The sequence below is a fragment of the Eubalaena glacialis genome, chromosome 1, assembly GCF_028564815.1.
Source record: "Eubalaena glacialis isolate mEubGla1 chromosome 1, mEubGla1.1.hap2.+ XY, whole genome shotgun sequence".
NCBI lineage: Eukaryota > Metazoa > Chordata > Mammalia > Artiodactyla > Balaenidae > Eubalaena > Eubalaena glacialis.
In genome coordinates this window covers 2331740-2356101 of record NC_083716.1, presented here as the reverse complement: position 1 = coordinate 2356101, position 24362 = coordinate 2331740, and the positions used below count along the sequence as shown (strand labels likewise).

General features: G+C 52.5%; 1 long non-coding RNA gene across 1 annotated transcript in view; it reads left to right on the top strand.

Moving 5' to 3' along the window:
- LOC133092520 (uncharacterized) overlaps nt 1–24362 on the top strand; it is a 347721-nt gene that overhangs the window by 144760 nt on the left and 178599 nt on the right. Inside the window, exon 2 of the long non-coding RNA XR_009701062.1 lies at nt 9525–9579. This is a non-coding gene — a long non-coding RNA (uncharacterized LOC133092520). The remainder of the gene's footprint in view (nt 1–9524; nt 9580–24362) is intronic.

Below are 24362 nucleotides of genomic sequence, written 5' to 3'. Positions count from 1 at the left end.
AACGACCTCGTCTGAAATGGTAAAGACTCTACTTCCTAATAAGGTCACATTCCAAGGTACTGGGGCGTTAGAATTTCAAAATATTTTGGGGGGGCGACATGATTCAACCCCCAGGGGTCAGAGCGAAGCTGGACACTGGCCCCTAGAAAGCCAGGCCTGCCACCTGCATGGCCGCCACCTGCAGGCCGAGGAGACTGTAGGCGTCAGGTGCACGAAACCGTCTGCACGTGAGTCCAGAGGTCAGACCTCCCGGGCCATCTCCCTCCAGCCCCAGCTCGAGGCGGGTGGAGTGGGAGGAGCTGGCCAGTGTGAGCCTCCCTGCCTCCCTCACATGTGAAGCGGCACACGGAGAGGAGGCCCCGAGGGGCACACCAGCCTGGCCTGGGGTGGAGGGCAGCCCAGCCAGTGGTGAGACTGCAGCTTGGGCTGGTCCAGGCGTTGACTCCACGCTCATGCCGGGAGCGGGTGGGATCTGCTGGAAGGGCCGGCGGCACGAGCACCAGGCGGGCTTGGCCTATCAGTTCACGGCTGTGCCCAGGGCCCAGGACCCAGGAGGCTCTGCAAAGACTGGATGAGTGAGTCCAGGACTCAGGATGGGGCGGTCAGGGCAGGCCAGGCGTGCTGGCCACTCGTGAGCGCCCAGGACCAGGAGGGCAGCAAGTGCAGGGCCCCAGGTCCCGCTGCGGGGCCAGGCCGGCAACAGGGTGGGGCGACGGCTTTAAGCCAGGTAAAGATGGGAGAGCTGAAACACCTGGATTCAACATGACCGGAAAGTTCTAGAACTTGTCCAAGAAGCGAGGGGCTGGGAAAGGGAGTGGACAGCACAGTGGTGAGGGGAGAGGAGGGACTCATTCCCGTCAGCTCTTCCCTGCAGGCGGACTCTCCCGCCGCTCGGGGGCTGCTCCCACCACGCCCTCCTCTCCACGTGCTGCCCATTCACGGGTGCCCTGGGCCGTCTCACCAAGCCCCACGTCCTGGGTGGCTTCAGACCACAGGGCTTTATCCTCACAGCTCTGGAGGCAGAGCCCTGAGACCCCAGAGTCGGCAGGCCAGGCTCCCTCTGGAGGCCTGGTCCAGCCTGTCTGGTGCTGCCCCTGTGCTGTGCCTGGTGCTCCTGGGCTCGCAGCCGTGTCACTGCTTTCTGGGTCTCTGTGGTCACGTGAGCTTCTTCTCTTGGTGCGCTTGCGTCTTCAGATGACTTTTTTTTTTCATTCTTTTTTAAATATTCTTTTCCATTATGGTTTATCATAGGATACTGAATATAGTTCTCTGTGCTCTGCAGCAGGACCTCGGGCCTTGGAGCAGGGCACACCCTAGTTCAGCCTGTTTCCACATAAGACCACGTTCTGAGGTTCTGGGTGGACGTGAACTTCTGGGGGGACACAGTTCACCCCAGTGCAGGGGAAGTATTCCAGGACTTGCCGACGGGACTCTAACCTCCTCACCCAGCATCCTAGGCCAGATGTGCTTCCCCTTCGGGCACAGCTCTCCGTGGCCCCCGCTTCTCCTGCTCCTCAGCCACACAGGTCGGCCCTCGGGGGGCCGTCCTGCTCTCCAGACCCCTCACCTCCTCAGGGGTGAAAGCACCGCCGCGCGGGCGTGGGGTGAGCCGTGGTCAGTGCAGAGTGCCCTTTCCTCGGCTGCAGAAGAGCCCCCTGAGAGAGGACCCCACCTCGAAGCCCTGTTGCTGGGGGGGCCCCTGCCCTCGGCTCTAGGGTGTCGGGTTTCCAGGGTGCCGTGGTGCCTCCCTGACCCCAGGTCCTCCCAGAACTGTGCTCAGGGCTTGTAGTTGGATAAAGATAAAGACTGTCCAGGATGCGGCCGTGCACCTGGGACTCCCCGCGCCCCCAGCACCAAAGCGCCGCCCCGTCTTTGTTGCCCCTCGTGTCTGTCTTTCCCGAGAGCTGCAGGCGCCTGTGCTCACATGGGTACTTCTTATCCCGAAGACTTTTCCTAAAAACAAACCCTTAGCAAGCACTGACTATGATAATTTTGTGTTTTGAATTGGACTAGAAAAGAATTTCAGCCACATTGTCATATTTACGGGCGTGAAGTTTTCATAATATCACTTTGTACTTTTTATCGACTTTCACCAAAGCGTCACTGTGTGCCCATCGCTTCTCTCGTATCCGGGACGTAGAGAGGGCACCTCCATCCTTCGGGAGCCTGGAGGAGGAGGTGGTGGTGGTGACGGGATCCCCTCGCCAGCCCTGCTCCGTGAGCCTGGGCGCTGTCAGGGCTACGTAGTCCATCCCCCAGGGCTCACTGTCCGAGGGCAGAGGCAGGGGGGTACAGACTGATGGGAGAGGCAGTGGGCTACGGGGGGGACTTGGGGAGGCAGGGGAGGGGCTTGGCTTGGAGAAGATGGAACCACACTGGGCAATAGGGGCTTTATAGATTTTGTCCACTGGAAAGACTTTTAAGGGTTTTTTTTTTTTCTTTTTTTCTTTTTTTTGATTTCTCTGGTTTGGAACAGGCTCTTTTAAAAGTTATGCATTAAAGGGGGATCTGCATAAGAAAGTAAACACACAAAGGCGCTCCCCAAGTTCCCATTCCCCGGAGGGACTGGTGGACATTTGGTGAAGGGCATCGCTGCACATGCACACACAGGAGGAGGGATGCAGGGAGCTCGCGGTCAGCGGTGAAGCGAGGTTCTGCCATACGTGCTTCTCTTAGAATATGTATCAAGTTTAATTTTGTCTGAAGATAACAGAGACGAAAGTAAAATAGAAGGGACAGCTGAGCTTCAGATGAATGTTTCTAATTAAAAGAGATATTAGTGACATAGCGATGCCTCCAAGGTGATGAAAAATAAGTCTGAGATTCCTAAGGTTGGAGCCTAAGGCCAATGAAAGCCCACTCTTACGCCTTTCTGTGCACAGATTGCGTGTGTTAGGCAAGTTGAGGACTATGCCTTGCCGTACCGCCTTTCTCCTTCCCCTGCCTTCAGTCTTTTGTCAGCTCTGATTTTAACGTCATCAAAGCTGCTGTCACGTCCGTTCACTCTGGAATGAACTCCCACATTTGTGTGGTCCTGGACGTAAGGGACCTGCCACTCAGCCCAGTCCTGTCCATGAGGGCTGCTCCATCCCTAGGTTATTTAAATTCATTTCCTGATGGGCTAGACATGAAGCCAATCATTTTTTTCCTAGAAGAACCCAGCTGTCTTATTCCCCGAGGTCTTGGGAGCTCTGAGTGTCTGTCTCTTTTGTTAATGCTCTGCGTCTAGGGTGGGCTGCCTTTTTCCCCCCCGAGACTCCGTGGAGTTTTCTCACCATCTCTGGCCTCCAGGGTGGGAGCAGTGAAGACCTGTCCCCCACCTTTCCTGCCGGCTGGACTTGGTGACTGAGTAGGTTGCCAAAAGGGCCGCTGGGGTGGTGCACATTCCCCGAGTCCTTTCATGGTTAGGTGTCGGCTTCAGGGCTCTGCAGCTGGACGGCTCTGTGGCGGCCCCGCCTTCTCTCCCCAGAACTCTGTGCCTGGTGATCCCTTGTCTCCTGCGGCGCTGATTTTGGCCAAGGGGGACTCCAAGCCAGACTGGTGGTTCTGAGTGTGTTGGTGAATTATCTACCTAGATGGCCAAGTATCATTTCTTTAAGCCTGAAAACCAGCACCTTAACCAGGATATGTCTTGGTGTAGATTGTTCTGCATCATTTCATCCTGAAACATGATATGAGATTCTGAGCTGTAGATTCACAGGCTATCTCTCCTACTCAGTCTTCCCTTTTATCTTTGCCCTTTTATCATCTTCGCCCCCTTCCCGGCTTCCTCTGCCTCCCTTGGTGATCATGGTCTTTTCTCTGCGTCAATGATTCCGTGTTAGTTGTTGCCTCTTTCTTGATGGTTTGACTTTATATAGCCTTTCTGTAATGATGGTGGTTTTTGCACTTTGTTTCCTGGAGCCTGCCATTTCCATTCTCATCTTATTTTCTTGCTTTATAATCTTGCCTTTGAGTCACTATTTTCATTGAATTTCTATTCTTGTTATGTCCTTCCCAAGCAGGACACAGATGGGACATTTTCTTCTGTTCCTTGGGCAATGTGTGCTTCCGTCCAGGACGTTTGTCTGTCCTTCACGAGCCGTGTCCCCTCCCTCCCTCCTTCCCTGTCCCGCTTCCCCTGATGTCTCTCTCCCTCTCTCCCTTGTTCTTTGCTTCCAGATTCCTTCCTTTGGCTGGCATTGGTGTTCTAGGCTGCACATTTGAAGTACGATGCTGAAGCCAGCCACACCCCAGACCAAGTATATCAGAACCTCTGTGGTGAGTCCCAGGCGTCTGTCTTTCTAAATCTCTCCAGCTATTTTCAATGTGCAGCTAAGGTTGAGAACTGCTGCTCTAATGTCTTAAATTATCTAGGAAAATGAGAAAATAACCCACTGTGTAAGTTTAACCCTGCTCTAGGAGAGGGTTATCCATATATGAAATGTTCTGAGTTGGGCACTGCCTATAAGGGGCTTGTAAATGTCCTTCAGTGCAGAGGTGGTGACGTGGCCTGGGGGCGGGGGTCTTCTCCCTCCCAATGTCCCTGGTTAAGTGGCCCTTTTGGACCTTCCTGAGGGCTTCCTCCTGCTGCCTGGAGGCCTTGCACGGGCTGCAGAAGGTACTTGCTTTGCAAAACACCTCACTTTGCTTCCAAACAGTTATTCATCTGCAGAAAAAAAGTCTTTTCCCAAGTCAGCCCAGGTTGCATTTTCGAGCTTCTACCAAAGCCAGTGCCCGAGCCATTACTTTAAAACCAAGCTATGAATTGTTCATCCCTCACTAATTCCCAGATGGAAATCGTGATTTTTGTTTACTTTCCTAAAAAATTCACATTTCGCCTGTGGCTCGGCTGAAGGAATTTTAAACATTCTTTGAAAGCTGTAAAGATGAGTTGGGAATGAAAGGGCCACTCAGATTTAACTAGCACTGTCATTTTTTAAAGTGTGCCGTTAAGTAGAGGGGCACAGTCTTGAATGAGGGATGATGTCCAGCCACCAGGAGAATGTTAATTTCATTGGACGCATCGCTCGAAATGAATTTGTGGTTAAGGAACAATTTCTGAGCCACGTAAAGCCCCATTACCATGAGAACAGCATTATGATTCAGTGCACCCAAGATTTATTGAATATTTAATTTGACCAAAGAATTGTCCGTAGTGCCAGTGGCTCACCCTGGAAAACCAGCTACTGCTGGGTCAGGTTAGACGGCTGGAGAGTCGAGCTGGGCGGCCCATGTGGCAAAGCATTTTCTAGGGTAAATAAATCCAGGACAATGAAAGCTGCCCCTTCTCATAACCGGAGAACGCTCACGCTGTAGCTGGAAATACCACATTGTGATTTGTTTGGTTTAACCCAAGTGCTTTCAACTTCCTGCCCCTCTTCTCACCCCACGTCCCAGCCACCCTCTTGCAATGTTCCAAATTACACAGAAGAACAAAACATCACGAAAGGTGTGTGCTTGGAGGAGGACGAGCAGGAGAGGCAAGGAGTCCAGCTCAGCCTGCGGAGAGGAGACGTCGTCTTTAGAACTCTGCCCTGTCTGCCCCTGTTACGTGGCTGGGGGTGGAGCCTGGGACGCGGGGTGTGGACACAGGGCTCTGACCCCCACCCGCCGTTCATGGTGGGCAGTGTGCTCTCTGGAGCTCAGGTTCTGTTCTGTAAATGGGGGGCCACTCCCTGCTCCACCACCCGCTTCCCAGGTGCTGGGGGCGTGTGTGGCCCCCACGTGGAGAGGATGCTGTGCTTTGGGTGGTGCCTCTTGAGGGTCTCCGCAGACCCCCTGCTTCCCACGTATGCAAACCGTCCTCCTTCTCGTCCGTGCTCTGCCAGCAGCCCATGGCGGGTGCCAGCCCGTTCGAAGGGAGCAGCTCAGATGGGCTCCGAGTGGGGAAGCGTGTCGTCACACCTGTCAGAATGGACGTAAGTGGGGAGAGTGGACTTCAGGTGACACTTAGGAGCGTTTGAACGCAGGGCCTTTCGTCACTCCTCGTCTTGAAGCCCAGCAGCCCTTTCTCTTTCCAATGCTGCTCCCCTGCGTTCTGGGGGGACAAAGAAGGTGGCGAGTCAGGCGGTGCTCTACACATACAACGCACAGAAGTGGAGAAGGATCGATCGACTGCAAGCTGGGGTGTGGCACGTGCCCCATGCAACCAGACTGCTTCGAACTCTGGAAACAGAATGCTGTCCTTTAGGTTAAAAGCGGAATGAAAAGAAGAGTTTGAAAAATGAGACTTTCAGACTTAATGGAACTTTTCAGACATCTGCTTGCTAAACTCACAAATCGATGCCTTAAGAATGTTTCTCTGTTTTTCAGTGTGATGTTTTGGAATTCAAATACCAATGACTCTGTTTCTTAAGCTTCCGATGAAGCCAAGCGTTTTGGGGGGTGCCTGAGGGAGACGAGAGCTGCGTCCCCCAGTTACCGGGGTCAGAGGCAGAGCCTGGGGCCAGCTGTTCGCCCTCTGTGGTTGGGTGTTTGATGTTCATCTAAAACAGTTATTACTTAATAATTACTGTTAATTAAGTGCTGTGAGGTTCCGGACGCGGTCTGGGCCTCTGCATTGCACACCCCCCCATGGGAGGGGGAGGAAGACGGAGGCGGAGGCAGGCGTGGGGCGGGTGCGGTTCTGAGCAACGGGTCCACGTGCATTGTTAGGCTGTTTTCTCTGCTTTCATGCGTGTTGGAACATTTCTATAAGAAGCAGAGTTGAGGTATATTGCCATGTAGATGGAGAAATAAAAACCGGCCTAGAGATAACAAAGAAGAAGCATTTTCTAGTCTGAATCAAACCTTGGGGCACTTTTCTTTCTTCGGAGTAGAGGGCTGGGGCCTGGCCTTAGGGTTCTGCTGGAGGAGAACCTCAGGGTTCTTTCCTCAGGGTCTGTTTCAGTCTTTCCTCAGGGTCTGTTGTCTGGTTGTAGGTTCCAGCATCAAGTCCGATCCAGAGCAATCTTAGCAATCGTGCCACGAGAAGGTAGTTTTACCAGAGGCTTTCGTGTGCGTGTGTGTGTGTGTGTGCACGTGCGTGCACATGTGTATGGGCACACAAGCGTGTTTGTATCTGCATGTACACATGCACACACGTGTCTGTGTAGGCACATGTTTGTGCATGCCCTCATATGTGCACATATGTGTTTATGTGTGCAGGCAAGGCACGGGCACACACAGGCAGGCATCAGAGTGCACATATGTGTGTGCATGCTGTGTGGTCACGTGTGTTCTTGTATGCATGGGTACACACGCGCACATGCCCGCACATGACTGTGTGCATGCATGTATATTGTGTGTGCACACACGTGTATTTGTGTGTGCAAGTGCCTGTTGTGTGCATGTATGTCTGTGCCTGTATGTATATGCGTGCATGTGTCTCTGTGCCTGTATAAATGTGCATTTGTGCACACATGTGCGCGTGTGTGTACATGTGGATTTGTGTGTGTATATATGTGCATGTGTGTGTGCACATGTTGTAGGAACATAGCTGCTCTTCAGTGCTCAACAAAGAGCTAGCCAGGCCTGCTATGTGACGGGCTTCGAAGTGCAAACTAGTTATGAAACTGACGAAGGTGCTTTTCTGACACATAGTGACTGAACACTTAAGCATGTAGACAGTGGTTTGCAGTCATCACTCATCTCTTTACAGTTTATTCCTTTTGTTATGTTAAACACAAAGTAGAACTGAGCGCACCCCCTGCCTCTGCTGTAGCCATAGCCCGGGTGGGTGGGTGGTGGCAGCTGATGTTCCTTGAGCACCTACTATGTGCCAGGGCCTGGACAGGGCTTAGGCTCCAGTAGTGAGCCAGCTGCCCTGTATCTAGTTTGAGCAGCAGGGTGTTTCCAAAGGGCAGATAAAGCATCGCGGAGACCAAGTGGTTGAACTTCTTGGGGGACAGGCCACCTGCCTGGAAGGCCTTCTCTCACTCGCAGCACCGTGGGGGGTGGTTTTGTGGGAAACACATAGCTTCTCCCATCAGGACCAGTGAGAAGGCCAAGTTCGCCAGGGCAATAAGTCATATGACATGGGTAAAAGTGCAAGCGGCCGGGGCAGGGGTGCAGTGCCCAGCAGTGGCCGAGCTGGCCGGCCTGGGTCCTGAAGCAGCTGGTGGTTGTGGAAAGGCCCCCCCTGTGCCTTCTCCCTGGTGATGTGTTCAGGCGTGTCCTAGGCTGCCACGCCCCTCAGCTGTCATCTCTCCAGGAGAGCAGCCCGGGCCCTCCTGCCCTGTCATTGAGCTGGCAGTGTTTGCAGAGACCTTTCTGGAAAGCAGTACTGGAGGCAGCCTCTTCCTTCATCTGCGGGATTCAGAGTCTGGATCGTCAGCTGCCAGGAATCCCGTGGGTGCAGGGTGGGAACAAGCATGCACACTGTTCCTAGCTGGAGGGATTGAAACCCTTAGGTTTGGGGTCTAGGGCCCCAGTAGGCCCTGTGCAGGTATACGATGCCCACAGGCCCAGGTGAGAGGGGCGAGCAGGGGTGTGTCGCACAGAGCGAGCCCGCCCGGGCCGAGAAGAGCAGCCCCGCCTGGGCCGGCACAGGAAGCCCTGACTCGGACCAGAAAACGACGCAACCGACAGATGAACCTCTGTCTTTCCCCTACCGTGCTGTGCGGCAGCCGCAGGGCTGTCTGCCCCACCATCAACAGTTTATTGATGTTTCGACCTTGCAAGTGTCGTGATGAAACGAGTAATGATCACTAAACGTTTGGTTCTGCTTCTCTTCTGGTCCAACGTCAACAATTCTGAGACTGGCTCATCGGCCGCTCTGCCCTGGTCAGACGCTGCCCGCCCGGGTGTGGGCCTGGTGCCCCTTCTCCGGCACGTGGAGCAGCCCTGGCTTTGGTTCATGATGGGACACAGGGCCTGGCTTGTGACCTTGCCGGCGCTGACTGACGGCGCCGCCCTGGTCTCGGCTGGCTGGACGCGCATTCACCACCTGCGCATACTTGGGCCCCCGCCCATCTCCAGGGGCTCTTTGCTTTCAGATGAGCCTGGTGACAGGTGTTGGACCCTGTCCCCCTACAGAGTCAACTTGTGGTCAAAGGAGGGTAGAGATAGAGAGAAGTATCTTCTGCAGATTCATTTAGAAAATAACTTTTTCAATTATGGCTTCCTTAGTACACCAGATGGAAGAGAGGGATTTTTAAAAATCAATTTTCCACATTTCAGCCCCTGTGGCTTTTCCCCGTGAATCTAGAATCACCACGTCCGGGAAATATCCACCCAGGACTTCCCTCGGAGTTTCCTTACATTTGGGTCTCGGAATTGAAACAACAGTATTGTGTTACACAATACCTTTTCTGAATTATTGATGGCATCTTGTAAAAGTAAATTACATCACTTGCATAGTCGTACAATCCGACGGTGTCTGTCTATTACCATCTTGTTGCTGGCGGGGACAGCACACTGGCTGTTTGAACCGTATGATAGATCCTCGAGGGCAGGGGAGCGTGCTGAAAATGCAGCTTTCGATAAACATATTAGATCATTACAATTTGTTTATGATAGCGGTTCGCTTGGATTATACAATTATTTTCTTTTTCATTTTGCAGGACACTTTGATGCCGCCCATGGATTTCCCCGTATGCTGCACCGACACATGGCACGGTGAGTACGGAAAACTCATTTCCAGTGTTGACTCTTCCCAGGTCAGCAGTACCTCCAGAAAGAATGCTTTCTGCAGAGCCTGTGACTCTCGTCCACTTCAAAAGGCTAGGGGGCTGGTTCTTTCCAAACATGCAGCAGAAGTGGGGCTATGGGTACAGAGCGGGAAGCTTTCTCTCCCTTTGTCCATCTGACCCTGAGTGCCTCCCCCTCCTTTGCTGCCCAGAGAGGCCCGGGAGCAGGTGTTGGGAGATGGGAGGCTTGTGGCAACTGCAAAGCCTGGAGTGTCTGTGTTTCCGAGGTGGCTGCACTGAGCTGGGCGGGGGGGGGGGCGGGGGGGGGGCAGGGGCCTAGGGCGTGTGGCAGGGAACCAGGGCTGCAGGTGGACACCTAGCTGGTGAGAGCTCTCAGGACCAGGTGCTGGGGTGATTTCCTGGTATCCGGGTTTTCTGGAAGCACTCAGAGCATCCCAGGAGTACAGCAGAGGTCTGGCTTCTGATTGGATGAAGAATGACATGTGACCAGGCACCCCTGGAGGCTGTGTCATTGCCTGGTGGGAGTCAGTCTAGAGCTGTAAAGAGGTTCAGGAAGGGTCTATGGCACGCCCAGCACTCGCCGTGTGTGCCCCACCGCTGGTGACAGCCGAGGCGATTGTCTCAATTTATCTTGAACAGAGAGAGAATATTCCCATTGTTCTCCACCACTTTCTCGGTCAGCCTTATCGTCGTTTGTTCACACAGCAAGAGTTTAACCACATCCTGTTTTTATTCACTCGAGACGAGACTTGTTCCAAGCTCAGGAGACTCATGCTCTCCAGAAGGACCCGTGTTAGGTGAGCCTAGAGTGAGTCGTCAGAGCACGGTGGTTCAGCAATTTCTGTGTGTGCCCAGCAGCGGGATTGCTCCCAGGTCTCGAGGGATGACCCTTTCTTGGAGGAGTTACATCTGTGCGTGTATCGCTGTGAAGGGGGTGGTTCCCACTGGTGTGTTCTGTGAGTGGAAGGGCCCAGGATGAGGTGCAGACCGGGGCTGGATCCGGGAATAGGCTCAGATGCCTCCAGTCACAATTCAGACTCCAGGAGGGGATGGTCCAGTCTGAGACGCAGGTGCCACCTTGGTGTGGTGGCTGCGTGGGCACCGATGCCACGCTGGCTCGTGTGTGACTCCGCCTCCCATCGCTGTGGGCTCTTGGAGCGCACGGGCCCCAGGCGTGTCGGGAGCACGTGGTATTTCAGGGTATCGGCAGTACAGAGTGTGGGCCAGACCTGTGAGCGATCGGGGCTGACGGCCACAGTCGAATCCCAGCTCTGCCCCCTGAGCGGGGCTCCGTCTTTCCCTGCCTCAGTTTCCTCAGCCGTAAGATGGAAATGTCAGTGACACGTGTCTCATGGATTTTTCAGGAGGATTAATTGAGATAAGTTACATAAAGCACTTAGAGCACGTGCCTGCCGCACGGTAAGTGCCCCATGGACTGAGCTATCGTCGTTCTTTCTATTCTGTTATTGAAAATCATCATCTCTGATACAGATGTGCTCTCTGGGGACCTCATTTCCATATATGGAAGCAGCTGTATTTCTCTTTTACTATTCTTTTCTTGAAGTAGGTCGTAACCAGAACATGCAGTAAGTATAGCCACCGAAATTTAACTAAAAGCTGCATTATCCGGTTAGCTGACTCCGGATAATTAAGCTTCGGGATCATCTCACGAGGCTGTTCAGATGCAGTCAGTCCTCACTGTTAAAATCCTCACAAATACCTGAGCACGGTAGTGTCAAGTAACAGTAACACCTGGAACTCCAAGCACGAGCTTCCAGCAGTTTCGATTATGGGAAGTGCCCGGGGGCCTGCGTGACCCGTCTACTCAGACCAAGAGGCAAGAGCTGGACTCACCACTTCCCTCTGGGAAGCCTTTTCTCTCATGAAATGACGTCACAGCCGCCCATCACTCTCGCCATGAAGTCAGATGCGCTGTCTGACCTCTGTTAACAAGCGGTGACTTCAGGCCCAAGAAATGTACCGCCAACTTTGAGGCAGGAAATAATTTTGATTCCAGGCCTGCCCGTTTCCCCAGAGCAGGTGTCCCAGGGGGACCCTGACATGCGAATTTCCGGGAAGAATCTTGGTCTGTGGGGTCAGGTGGGTGCCCAGGCCAGGCAGGGTTTAGACCCTGCTTTGGCCTTCGCTCTTTCCTAAGGGGTATCAGGACAAGGAAGCTTACTGACAACTGTGTGTGTGTGTGTGTGTGTGTGTGTGTGTGTGTATGAGTTAGGTCATCGACTGGCTGCTCAAAATCAGTGACAAATGGGAAAAATAGACTCTTTCATTGCAGTTCCCTCCATTGGACACCCAGCCTTGAAAGCTGAATGTCCTCATTTGCACATTGTAAGCGGTGCCACCTGGGCAGGGGCAAAGGTGGCCCCAGCTGAGCCCTGCACCTGTGGTCCTGCTGCCACTCCTGCTCTCCTGCCCGAGTCCCAGAAAACCCCCATCTCTCGTGCCCTCTGGTTTAAGTAGAAGTCAGGCGGGTGGTTCGCTGGTACCTTCTGACCTGTAATTCAGTCTCGGGTCTTAGCTGCTCAGCAGCCCAAGCCATCTTGACTGGTTGGGGTTTGAGCTGCTGTCGCAGGTTTTTTTGCGGAACAGTCGTTTGAGGCCCGGGGTGTCTGGGGAAAGAGCAGGGGTCCTGGGATGCACCTGACTGGCTTGGCCTTGCTCTCCTGGTCAGTGTGGTTGGGAGGGAGCCCTAAATGGAGCCCCAGGCATCCTGGCCCTGGGGTGGCACGTGCAGACGCATCATCAGAGCCCAGCGCTCCCGGGCCCTCCCGCCCCACAGAAGCTGTATTTCAAAGTCCGGCCCTGGGATATGTCAGTCCTGGCGCCCAGTTGTAGAGCGTCCTGCCTGGTGCCCCACTGGTTTGGGAGCTGGGAAGAGCGGTGGACCCCTGCCGTGTGTCTTGGAGACATCGCGGGTGTTGGGCCAGCCGGGTCCTGGAGGAAGACAGATGCACCCTCAAACCGCGTGATTTCAGAGGAGTCTTAAGGAAAGGATAACTTAAAGGTGGGCGGAGTGCAGGGATGGAGCAGTGAGTGCCCCTGAGGTGGGGCTGTGAGGTTGGTCAGCAGGTGGGTGGGAGGGTGGAACAGACAGGAAGGGGAGAGAACCAGTGGATGGAAATGCAAGCGGGGGCGGGGGCTTGGAGCAGCTTCATTCTCACCAGGGGAAGCATTTAGCCCCAGAGCATCCTGCAGGGAGAGAGCAGAGGTGGGGAGAGGGAGTGAATACCCCAACCTCGCGCTCCTTCCTCCCTCCCTCCTGTCTCCTGGCAGGGCTGCCAGTGGCTGATCCCAGCTGGATGGGGTCATGGAGCCTGGAGATGCAGCAGGTGTAGACCTGCTCTGCAGAGTCTGCAGGAGAGGATGGGAGTGGGTCTGGGGGATGGAAGCTGCTCTGCTGATGGTGGCGGTGGGGGGGTCCTGAGCTTGCTGCACTTTCTCTGGGTCCGGCAGCCCTTTGCTCTTGCCGCCTTTGGGAGACAGATTTGAGGTGTGTCAGCCTCTCGGGCGAGTCCCAGTAACTATGCGCGGGCTGCCCAAGCTGGGGACTCCGGTGTGAGCAGACAGAGACCCAGAGCCTCGGGACCCCGCGTGCTGGTCACAGGAGTCCGCCCGGCGGCAGGAGGCGCCGCCGCTGGACACTCATGATTCAGCTGAGTCCACTCCTGGGTCTCATGCACCTAGGTGACCAGTCACAGAAACAGCAGGGTTGCCCCGGGGTGTTTCCAGAAGCTGGGTTTATAAGTGGCCACATATCGATGAGATCTGTGAGAAAGAAGCTGCCAGGTGGGCCCAGCGAGGCGGAGACCTGGCTCAGACCCAGAGGCGGTGCCCGGGAGGCGTCCGGTAGCAACAGTGCAGCAGGGCTGCAAGGCCACGCTGAGGGTGGGGCCCCAGTCCACGGCCAGGTGTCGGAACGGGGAAGGCCCAGGCTGACGGGTCCACGCAGGCCTCTGAAGAGGAGCCAGGTCCAGGAGCCGCAGGGCAGCTCGTTTGCAGGGCTGAGTGCGCAAGCTGGAAACTGCAGGTGGTCTGACTGGGGTTGCGGCTCACTAGCTCCGGGCTGCCTGTCAAGGACTAGGTGTGGCCTTCCAGGTGCCCTGGTATCTGGTGTGTGTAAGGGTCTCACCCGACCTGGTGTCGCCCTCGACGTTGACCGAGCACTGCTGTTTTCGATGCTGTGTGGGCTGCCAAGGGCTTGGTCAGTGCTTTCAAGGGTATTTACATCCAGGAGGGAAGATTAGATGCATTTATTCATATTCATAGGAGAAGCCAAAACAGGGGAGTTTCGAACATGGGCTGAAAACCAATTGCGGAGGAGGGGGCATTGGTGGCGGTGAGGGGGCGGTATTAGTGCTGTTGCCTGGAAGGACATGGGGGGAGTGAACACGATTCTTTTTATTTTGAAATATACATACGAAGCAGCGTTTAAAAACATAACGTGCCCAGTGTATGAGTTTCCTGGGGCTGCTGAAACAAATGACTACAAACTTAGAACAACAGAAATTTATTCTCTCACAGTCTGGAGGCCAGAAGTCTGAAATCAAGGTGCTGGCAGGCTGCACTCCCTCTGAGGCTCCAGCGGAGGGTCCTTCCTGTCTGTGCCAGGTTCTGGGGCTCCAGGCGTCCCTGGGCCTGTGGCCCCATCACCCCCGCCTCTGCCTGCCCATCTCGTAAGGACACGTGTCCCTGGATTTAGGGCCCACCTAGTTAATCCAGGATCGTCTCATCTTGAGATCCTTCATTTCTTTACATCTGCAAAGACCCCCCTTTCCAAACAAGGTCACATTCCCAGGTACCAGGTGTTAGGAGGTGGACATACTTTTTTTGTGGGGGTGGGTTACTCTTCAACCCGCTACACCCAGTTTAAAAAAGGATGAAATGAAGAGCAGCCGGGGCAAATCAGAATATTCTGGAACCTTATAAGTTCTCAGTGTGGGGTTAGGCAACCGTTCCAGTTTGCCCAAGACTGTTCTGGTTTTAGCACGGACATTCTCACATCTTGGGAAACTTCTCAGTCCCGGGAAAACGGGGCAGTTGGTCCTCCTGCATCCATGAATCCAACCTGATTACCTTTAGCTGTCTCTCTCCAGCTCCCCACCTGCCAAACACTGTCCTGAAATTTAGCTTCATCCCTCGCCGTTCCTTATGGCTGGGCCACCTCGCTGTGTACTGCTAAACAGTATTTCATTTAGGTTTCTCTCTTTTTGAAGTTAAAAAAGTAAGCATACCATCTGGAGGTCGGTTGGTTTGTCTCTTTGCTTGACATTGTGATGTTGAGGCTGCCTGTGTCCATGCCTATGACTAGTCTGTTTTCACGGCTGTGTAATAGTCCCTCCTGTGTACACCACACTTTATTTTCCCACTTGTAGTTGGTAGGTGGACATTTGGGTTGTTTCAGCCCTTGTAAACTCTGAATGACTCTGCTCCCACGTTCTGCTGGTTTCTGGACAGCTGTTCCTCAAGGATGTACACTGAGGGCTCTTTTTTGGTTGGAGCCTTGATAAGTACACGTGCAATTTATCAGGTGATGCCACACTTCCTGAAAAATGGGTGCAGCAGTGTGCACTCTCCCCGCAGGAATCAGAGCTCCTGCGGTCTGCATCCTCTCCACCCCTGGAGTCGCCAACTTTCTCCCACCTCTTCTCCAAAGACAGAGTATTTTAAATACTTTTCAGGTCATAACTAAGTTTTAATATCTGGTCAAGAATTTCCCCCCTACCCCTGACAACCATTATCCTTTATCAGGAGTGTTTTTCATTTATTCTTCCACATACGACTTAGAAAAATCCTTCAAGTTCTATAGTAAGGACAAACCTGTTGGGATTTTGGGTGGACTTAGATCAAATTTGTAGATCAATTTGAGGAGAGGTGAACATTTTGGGGACCTCGACGTCTTCTAAGGCCGTGGTTTGCATCTCCACTTCCCTAGGTCTTTTTCACTTCTTTTCAATAAAGTTTTATAATTTTCCCCACAAGAGATGTGAATATGTGGTTATATTTATTCTCAGATACTTTGTAGTTTTGTTGCTATTATAAGCGACATTGTGGAGGTCCTAAGATGTGTCCAAAGATTACTTGATTCTTGTCCCTTCAGGAGCTGGGGCTCTATCCCCGCTTCCCTTGAGCGTGGGCTGGATTTACTTATTTGCTTCCAATGAGTAGATTCAAGTTGAAGTGATGATGGCAATTCCAGGGCGTGAGCTGTCTTGTTACGGCAGGAGGGGAAGGAACCCCAGGTTCCCCACTCCATCTTCACCGTCGGGACCACTCCTCCTGACTGTGGGGTGGGGATGGGATTCCAGATCCCCACTGGGCATCCACTGATGCCTCCTTAGCTGAGGTGCAGAGTGTGGGAGCTCCTTATCACTTCTCCCCACGTGGTCCCCACGAGAGGACCACAGAGGGCTGGGGAAAAGCAGAGGATGGGAAAGCGGTCTGGAGGAGGGTGGCCTTAATACCGCTGGATGCTGGCGAAAGTCCTGACTCTGTCCTGGGTCTCCTCTGACACACCCGGCAGGGAGGGGAGGTTACTGCCCAGGACGGGTGGAAGTTGGTCCCCACTCGGCCTTTGCTGGTTGGGTGGGGATTGACCACGGTTTTTCCTGTGCTTGGAGAAGAGCTATTATTGTCTGACCGTTTTCTACCTTTTTATTGTTTTTAATGAAGTCTAGTTGATTTGCAATGTTGTGTTAGTTTCAGGTGTACAGCACAGTGATTCAGTTACATGTACATATATAGTATATATATACTTTTTCAGATTCTTTTCCATTATAGGTAATTACAAGATATGTATTTCCCTGTGCTGTACAGTAGGTCCTTGTTGTTTACCTATTTTATATATAGTAGTGTGTATCTGCTAATCCCAAACTCCTAATTTATCCCTCCCTGCTTCTCTCCCCTTTGGTAATCGTAGGTTTGTTTTCTGTCTTGATGGGGCCTCTTTCCTGGTCCAAGACTGGAGAGCAGCTTTGGGCGGGGCTTTCATCGCCTCCGGCTGGTGTTTCCAGGAGGCTGGCTTACTCAGCTTTGAATCGGATGCTTGCAGGCGAACAGGAAACACAGCCCCCTCAACCCTGCTGCCCTTCAGCTCCCCGGGGCCCTGACGCTCTGCCTTCTCTGCACCTTCGGAATCTCCTTACCTGGCCTCACACATAGTGGCCAGGTCTGTAGTCACACTTAGCAGGAGGGCTTGTAAACCTTCTCCGTCTTTCTGGACGTGGAGATCATTGAGTTTTTAATTTTAATCTTTGTATTTTTCACTTCTAGGAATTCTATTTTTTCATCTCTACTCTTTGCTTCTATCTTTCTCTTTTATTTCTTTAAAATATCAATCGTAATAAGCTTTTGCATGCCTGCTTCTGTTGCTTTTGCTGCTTCTTACTCATGGCAATTTATCTTCTTATTTGGAAGACAAGCCGCTCTTCTCCCTTGACTTTGTGGCATTCTTTGAGAGGTGTGTTGAGATTGACTTCCTCCAGAGAGGTTCCATATTTACCTCTTCCTCTTGTCTGGGGCATTGCCACTAGGTACCAACTTAATTTAAATTTCCTGCTCGAAAGTTTTTGGATTAGTAACAGAGGTGATTCAGACAGCAGACTGCAAGGGGACTGGCTTGTGGTTTTCAGGGAAGTTTTTCTCCTTCCCCCGTGTAAGGGCTGAGGCAAGCACCTTCCCTTGCTGTCTTCTGCATGGGGGCGGGGTGCGTAATTCTTGCTTATACTTAAGGTGGACGCACCCCCTGGAACCCTATATTTACCTGGGAAGCTCCCTTGAGATTCTCTAGTGGTCCCTGGGTTTCCTGTTCAGCCAACACGTTAAAATAACATAGATCTATGCACCACTTTAATGTTTCCAAGACGAGGGCCATTCGAGTGTCCATCCTGCCACGCTGCTGGAAATAGGATGGCAGGGGGACTTCAGGTGGCGGGGTGTCAGAGGCAGGCTTTCCAGGCAGAGGGGTGTCTTGCCAGAGGCCTGGAGGGGGCACGTCAGGGCAGCTGGACGGTCTCCTTGGCGTTGTGCTGGGATAAGAGCCTGGGACAAGCTGGGAAAGGCCTTGGAGACCAGGCTGGGAAGTCTGGAGACTTTTCACAGGAACGGAGGACCCAGTGAAATGATATTCATAAGACAAGAGGAGGATCTGGTGGGTGAGGGCTGGGTAGATGTAAATGGGGGAATGCAGAGGATGGAAGAAAGATCTGAGAGGGAGCAGGTGAGGTGCTAAAATCGAGAATGGAAGGAAAGACCAGGTAGGAGGTATTAAGCAGACACAGGAATGACAGAACTTAGCAAGTGATTAAACATGTGGGCGAGGTGTTGGTGAATCAGAGGCAGCCCTGAGAGTCTGGCATGGCACCTGGGGGTGGGTAGCATCTTACAGGAAAAGGAAAACCAGGAGGAGACCTCACCTAGGAATGAGATGAGAGGCATCCTTTCGGGACGGGTGATTTATGAAAATGGCGGAACACCCCATTGCGGCTTACCTAAGTCGATGGGGAATGTTGGTGAGGACCAGAGGGGCTGGACCGAGAGGGAATCCTCATCCCTGTGAAGCCTGTGACAGGGTGACCTCGTCTCTAGGGGGAGCATCCTCCTCAGGGGCTGTGCGGTGAGACCCACAGACGCCACCTTCACCTCTGTGAGCGGGGCCAGGTGTGAGGTCAGCGGAGGACGAGGGTCTGGCCATCACCTCCTCTCTGCCCACACCTGCCTTCGTGGGAGGGCACTGCTGGCTGATGTTCTATTTCTCCTCTGTCTCATATTCCAGGAAGCTTGTTTATGTCAATCCCTACCTGCCTGAGATTTGCAAGCCCTGAGGAATCTAGAAGTGGGGCCCCCCTGCACTTTCTTCGTTGGACCTTGGGTCCAGCGTTTTTTGTGGGGTTTTTCTTGGCTTTCCTCTGTCCCCACCATGAAACCCAAGTCCTTCTTGTCCCTTTGCAAGACATGGGGAAACCAGAGGCCAGGTGAGGCAGGACGTGGGCTGCATCCTCAGGAATGGGGCCCGGTCATCCACGTGATGGGTGTGTGGTGTGGGGAAGGGGAGAGCTCGGAGCAGGACCAGGCACGCTCTTTCCTCGGAGCCGTGACTGGAGCCTGCCGAGCTCGTCTCACTGCTGGACAGATGACCAGAGTCCATCTGTATGAGGGGCAACACCTAGAGACGGTTTGTAAAGCACATAGGATCTCACTGGGACCTCACCTCTTCTGTGATTCCAGCTAATCCAGCTCCTGAAGGTCTGCGTGTGTTGGTCCAGCAGGGCCACGCGGGCACCTGCTCCCCACCTGGCCACCCGGGTGATGCGCGTCCAGTTACGGCCGCAACAGCTGCCAGGGCCCAGGCTGACCTGCTGCAGCAAGCCCCATTTCACAGGCAATGGGCCTCTTGCTATTTTGCTGTGATTACGAGAGGGTGAGTGCCGGGGAAACATTTCCACTCAGGATTTGGGGTACCATTTCATCATAATGGATCATTTCCGAAGTCCTTGATGAAATAGACTCCCAGGTCTCCACGAAATGGAAAAATTACTTGGACCCTGTGGCAAAAACAGCCTTTTCTGTCTGAAACAGAACCTCGAGGTGGAGCCTCTTCCTTCACGTTGTGGAGTCTTGCCCTCCCAGGGGGAGAGGAGAGAGTAAGTGTCAAGTTCCGGATTTTCTCATCTGGTGCTTATTTCGTGCTCAGAAATGTTTATTTCGGGGAGAAATGAGTGAATTCCTAGTGGGAGCCGCTGGACCCAAGGGACCGTCTCCTCTTTGTCTGTTGTTCCCGTGCTGTCCTGTTCTTTCTAATTCCTCCACCATCCGAGATGTGCTGTTACAGGTCAGCCGAGATACACTAACATTTTCAAAGTTTATTTGCACAAACATCAGTTCGAATTGGGTAGCAGCAAACTGGAGGTGATTGGAGTGCTTCCCCGAACAGGTGTGGGAGGGGTTTCTACAGAGAAGATGCAGAAGCAAAGCAAGGAAGCGACCTGATTGGCCACAGCTCAGCAGCTGCCTCAAGTGGGGAAGGCTCGCTGGCTGGCTGTGGTTGGACCGTGTATAGACTCGGACACGTATGAGAGGAGGTTTATTATAGAAACTGACTTCCTCTGTTATGGATGCCAAGAAGTCCCACGACCTGCTGTCTGCAGACTGGAGGCCCAGGAGAGCTGGGGATGTAGCTCCGTCCGAGTCTGGAAGCCTGAGAACCAGGGGAGCCGATGGTGTGAGGTCTAGTCCAAGTCCAAAGGCCAGAGAATCAGGAGCTCTGAGGTCCAAGCTCTGAGGGCAGGGGAAGAGGGGCGTGTCAGCTCGAGTGAAAGCGCACGTTTGCCATCCTCCGTCTTTTTGTTCTATTCAGGCCCTCAGTGGGCTGGAGGAGGCCCATCGCATGGGTGTCTGTGGTGGTCTTCACGCACTCTTTTGAATCAAATGCTAATCTCTTCCAGAAACGCCCTCCCAGGCACACCCACAAACCATGCTTACCAGCTACCGGGTCATCATCCCTCAGCCTCAGCCCGGTCAAGTTTGCACAGAAACTTGACCGTCACATGTGGGAACCTCCTTAGCCGTGTATTTCAAACGGGGTCACCAGTCAAAATGCAGACCCCCAGGCCCCACCTGGATGCCCCGGAATCAGGACTGTGGGAGGAGGGGTCTCACCAGCACTCGGGTGATTCTCACGCACGCTGGAGGTTCCCATGTCTTAGCAACGCTGCTGGCCGAGAGCTTCGTGCTCCGGACAGCGAGGGGCCGAAGCCAGGCACCACACTGAGCGTGGCAGGGTCCCAGGCAGGCCCGCCCGGCTGAGCCACATCCAGAGGTACTGAGAACTCTCAGAGGGGGACTTCAGTACCCACTGGGTACCGACGCTGCCTGTGGGGCTCTGGAAAGCTACTGATGCCTGGGCTCCAGCCCAGAGAGTCGGGATGTGTGGATCTGGGGAGGGCCAGGCATGCTGATCTGTAAGACCTTTCCCTGTGCTGTTCATGGGTGGCCGGTGTTGAGAACCACTTGTCTCTGAGTCAGGTTTTGGGGCCCATCACTGGGTAAAGGTGGAGGCAAGTGGTGTGCTTGGTGTAACAGTGCTCACCAACCTCACAAGAGTCACTGCCATTTGCGGTGCCGGTGGGACTGTATTCCCTGTCCCCTTGAATCAGCCTTGGCCATTTCTGGCCAGTGCGTTGGCAGAAGTGATGTCACTTCCAGGTGGAGGATGCAGGTGCCAGTGAGAATGACCCTGCGCAGAGTGTGAGTAGGGAATGCCTTGCTGCCTGCGGTGGCCGCGGTCTTCAGCCTATTCATCTCTGGGTCAGACCCTGGCTTCTCTTGACAGGCACGCCGGGCTTCATCAACAAGTCCTAAAACTAACGATTGTTCTGCATCAGAAATGCCTTCTTCATTACCTCCGTAGACTAAGTAAACCGTGTGTTCTTTTTCTAGCCTTTCCTCCTGTTTTGTTTCTAAAATGTCACCCATTGATGGATAAAGCCAGTCTTCTGATGCTTAAATGCCTTGCCTTGCCTTGTCAAGTTAGTGCGCTGTAAAACGCATTCAGTTCATGGAACTTGGTTATTCAGTTTGTCCCTAGGAAACAAGTGTTATGTCAAGCAAAAAAATCCAAACTGATTAGAGCAGATGGTGGTCTTTTCTCAGGGAGAAAAATGCCTCCAGAAAATTGATTGATCCTTGAATGATATGTGTGCTGGAACTCTATTCTCTTGACTTTTACCAAGGGAAATCTCAAGTTAGGGAGAAGGAAGAAAATACACCACTTACTTTAAAATGCATTTTTTTCCAGGGGAAAATCTAGCAGCCGTGATAGCTATGCTGCTTTTTGTAAGAATTTTTTCAATGTATAATACATTAGACTTACCAAAAGCTTCCTGCCAAGGCGAGTCTGCATTAAGAAATGATGATTCTTACCTTATTTAATTCTTGACTGGAGTGATGGCCAGGCTGAAGGGAGGGAGTGGAGAATGTTAGGAAAATAGAAAAGAATTTATTGAGTTCAGGTGTCCTGACATTTGCATTTTGTGAAATTTCTGTTCATGCTTCAGGGAGAAATAATTTTAACGTACTAATAGGACTTCCCTGGTGGCGCAGTGGTTAAGAATCCACCTGCCAATGCAGGGGACAAGGGTTTGAGCCCTGGTCCGGGAAGATCCCACGTGCCGCGGAGCAACTAAGCCCATGCACCACGACTACTGAGCCTGTGCTCTAGACCCCGCGAGCCACAACTTTTGAGCCCGCATGCCCCAACTACTGAAGCCCACACGTCTAGAGCCCGTGCTCCGCAACAAGAGAAGCCACCACAGTGAGAAGCCCACGCACCGCAACAAAGAGTAGCCCCTGCTCGCCACAACTAGAGAAAGCCCGTGCACAGCAACGAAGACCCAACGCAGCCAAAATATAAATAAATAAATAAATGTTCCTTTAAAATAAAATAAAATACTAGTAAAAGTAAGCAGCCTTTATAAAAAATACATATTTAAAAGTTAGGGTTTTTTTAAGCTCTGAACTATTTGGGGTTGAATTATTGTATGGCTCTTTTTCAAAAGCCAAAATTCCCTTGACAAGGGGCAATTTGCTTTTTCTGAAATATTTTATATGAAGTTAACGTGTAGATACCAAAACCTCTGAGAATATAAGAGGAGCGAATGTTGACAATGACTTGTGCTTTCTTTGGTCCAGCTGGAGGCGTGTGGGGAATGCGCTTGCTGGTATTCTAGAGATGCTTCCACAGCAGATGTGCAGGACCTCTCATCCCTTATGTTTGCATATTAACTGCTCCAGCCCAGCAGGTGCTTTCATCCTTGGGGAAGCTCAGAAGCAGAGAGAGCTGTTTCTGATGAGCTCCCTGGGGGGATGCTCATGAGGGCACAGAGTAGCGTCTAGGAAGGGGTGTGAAAGATGTGCTTTCACCTTTACCTTTACCTGGGGCACTGGCCTTCCTGGGAGCAGGTTTGGGCGGTGGAGAAGTGCATTCCCACTGGGGAAGGAGCCGAGCTCCCATCCGTGAAGCCTTGCCCACGGTTCTCCTCCCTCCCCGCCTCAGTAATACAATGGAATATTACTCAGCCATAAAAATGAATGAAATAAGGCCATTTGCAGCAACATGGATGGACCTAGAGATTATCACACTAAGTGAAGTAAGGCAGACAGAGAAAGACAAATACCATGTGATATCACTTATTTGTGGAGTCTGAAAAATAGTACAAATGAACCTATTTACAAAACAGAAACAGACTCACAGACATAGAAAACAAATTTATCCCCCCCTTACCAAAGGGGGATGGGGGGGATTAATTGGGATTATGGGATTAACAGAGACACACAACTATATATAAAATAGATACACAACGAGGGTTTACTGTATTGCACAGGGAACTGTATTCAGTATCTTGAACTGAAGTATCATAAACTAAAATGGAATGAATAAAAAAAGAATATAGATATATGCATATGTACGTGTATAACCGAATCACTTTGCTATACACCTGAAACTCACACAGTATTATAAATCAACTATACTTCAATTAAAAAAAAAAATTTCACGGGCTCACCTACCTGAAGCTTCTGCCACACTTTTTTTTTTTTTCATCGTTTGTTTTATTTAAGGGCTTGTGACTGACACCTATCCCCAACTCAGCCCCTCCGTGCTCTACAAAAGCAATGAAATATGAAAACAGGCTTCCCTCCCAGTGGCCTGTGGGACTGTGGCTTGACTCCCAGGCCACAGGCCTTGGAAAGCAGGGAAGGAGGTGGGCGGTTATCCCAGTTCAAAGGGATAAATGCTGGTGAGGTGGGTGGGGGCTTGCAGGGTCCTAAGGGAAGGAGAGGAGCGTGATGTGGGACCGGGGGAGGCAGGGGCGCACAGAAGGGTGGTCTCTGCAGACCACAGCCCGTTGGGTATCTTTCAGCAAATCTGGGAGCTCGGCTCGGCAGGTGCCCGTGGGGTGGCACCGGGGCTACGGAATCACCTTTTTTACAGCCCTGCGGCCTCTGCTTTCTCTTCCTTGGTGAGCAGACTTCCAAGACGTAAGGGGAAAACCTCGCAGCCCCTCTTCCTCTGGAGTCAAGCCCCGGTCTGTGCTTGGCCCCAGGAGAAGGGCAGGAGCTCTGTTGGCTGCCCTGGTGCCCGCTGTCCTCTTTTTCCACACTCACGCAGCAGCTTCCCCGAGTGCTGGCCCAACAGGGATCCACCTGTGGTCTGCAAAACAGTGGAAAGTCATTGCCCTCTGACCATCCTGGGCAAAATCCCTTCGAAGGGCCTTCCAAAAATGAAACATGGTAATAAGAATGAATTGTGGAAAATGGCCCGTTTTGTCTTCTGCTTGCCGTTCTCTTAAACTGCTGTTTAATTGTATTGGTCATATTGTTCTCAAGCATTGGAGGATGAAAAGCACGCCAGGGTTTGCTTCCATCAAGGCTTCTATGTCGATTATTTCAATTTTCAGTTTTAATGCCGCGTTTACTCTTGTATTTGAACAGCAGCACGCCTTTCTGCTGTCGGCTGAGGGCAGCCCGTGACAGCTGGTGAAGGCTCTGACCCGCAGTAGACAGAGCTGCGTTGGAACCATTAACAATTCAAATAGCAGGGCTCCCTCAAACCCCACACTTCCATGTGCATTTGGAACAACTCTGGGTGTTTCGTACAAAAGCAGACGCCTAGACTGGCATGTGATTCCCCCACCGTAGTCACTTAGCTGCCACAGGGTCGGGGCTATGAGATTGGGGAGG